We start from the raw sequence: 1,864 nt of genomic DNA on the forward strand, positions 1-1,864 counted from the left end.
TTATCAACAGATGAGTTTCCATTTTTGTGTCTCTTAAATGTTTTGCTTCCCTGAAAACATATTAACCTTCTTATTGATTATAGTTGCTTTCTGATATGCTTTTAAATCTTTTACATAGATGATCGTGTTATGTGACTAATGACAGTCTTACTTCTCCCTTTTAAATATGGATGACTCTTTTATTATTTATTTATTTATGTTTCTTGCTTTATTGCACTGACTTGCACCTTAGTATAGGGCGGAATAGAAGTAGCAAAAGCAGAGACCTTGTCTTCTTGATCTTTGAGTGGAAGCATCCACTCTTTCACCTTGAAGTATGATGTTAACTGTGGTTTTTCATAGATGGCTTTTATCAGGTTGAGAAAGTTTCCTTTTATTCCTAGTGTATTGAGAGTTTTTATTAGGAAGCTTTCTGGATTTTGTCAAAAGGTTTTTTTTTTGTTTGTTTGTTTGTTTGTTTTTTCCTGTAAATATAACTATATGACTCTTCTTTTTTGGTTTACCGTATGGTGAATTGCACTAACTGACTTGCGAATGTCAATTCAACTTTGCTTTCTTGAGATATAGACAATCCAGTCACGGTACATTTTATATGTATTAATTCGGATTTTGCTGACTCAAATTTTGTATAGAATGTTCACATCTATTTTCGTAAGGAATATGTATTATGTTTATTTCCCTTATAATATCTTTTTCTGGTTTTGGTGTTTGGGTAATTCTGGCCTTGTAAAATGATCTGGGAACTATCCTTTTATTTTCAATTTCAGAAGGAGTTTATGCAGAACTGGTACTATTTCTTCCTTATGTTTTTGATCAAATTACCAGTGAAACTATGCACACTTGAATTTTCTTTGTGGAAGAGTTCAGAACTCAAATTAAACATTTTGATTGATACAACACTCTTCAGATTATGTATTTCTTTTTGAGTGAGCTTTGCCATTTAGTGTTTTTCAAGGAAATCTTTTTCATGTCATCTAATTTGTTTTATTTATTGGCATCAAGTCATACATTATATTTTCTTGTTAATTAAGAAAAATCCATATTACCAATAATGATGCTGCTACTAATGAAAGACTATTAGTATACTAGTGAAAGATTCCTGATATTGATAAATGTACCTTTTCATTTATTTTAAATCTGTTTTCTGAGGGTGTATCAGTTTGGCTGATTTTTTAAAAGAACTATTGATTTCTCTTTCTCTCTTTTTTCTTTTAATTTTATTTTCCTTGATTTTTACTATGATATTTATGAATTCTTTTCTTTTACTTTTGTGGATTTTATTTGCTCTTTCTTTTGGTTTCTCAATATGAAAACTTAAGTCATATATTTCAGAAACTTCTTTTTCCATAATATTGACGTGTTGTGCCAAGTAGGCCTTCCTCCAAACACAGCTTTAACAGAATCTGCCAGTGCCGCTCCCCGGTGTTTTCATTTTCATCTAGTTCAAAATGTCCTCCAGTTTTCCTTCTGATTTTCTTTTTTTTTTTTTTTTGTGAGCATGACAGTTAGTCACTTTCTCACTATCTATGGGTTTCCCAGAGATCTTTTCTTTTTTTTTTTTTCTTAAATTTAAATCATTATGGTGAGAGAACATGCTTAATAATAGTTTTATTTTTTTAAACTTCTTGAGACTTGTACTATAGACCTGAATATGGTATATCTTGGTAAAAATTTTATGGGGATGAGTAAGAGTATGTAGTATGTATTCTGATGTTTACTGAGTAGAAAATTTTCTATAAATGTCTCTTAGGTCAAGTTAGTTGATAGTGTTGTTTTGGTATTTTATATACTGATTCATTTTCTGTCAACTTTACCAATTATTGAGAGAGATTACAGCATCCTCGTATAATACAGGAGTTATCAT

The sequence above is a fragment of the Tupaia chinensis genome, unplaced genomic scaffold (assembly GCF_000334495.1).
Source record: "Tupaia chinensis unplaced genomic scaffold, TupChi_1.0 Scaffold149713_1, whole genome shotgun sequence".
Classification (NCBI taxonomy): domain Eukaryota; kingdom Metazoa; phylum Chordata; class Mammalia; order Scandentia; family Tupaiidae; genus Tupaia; species Tupaia belangeri.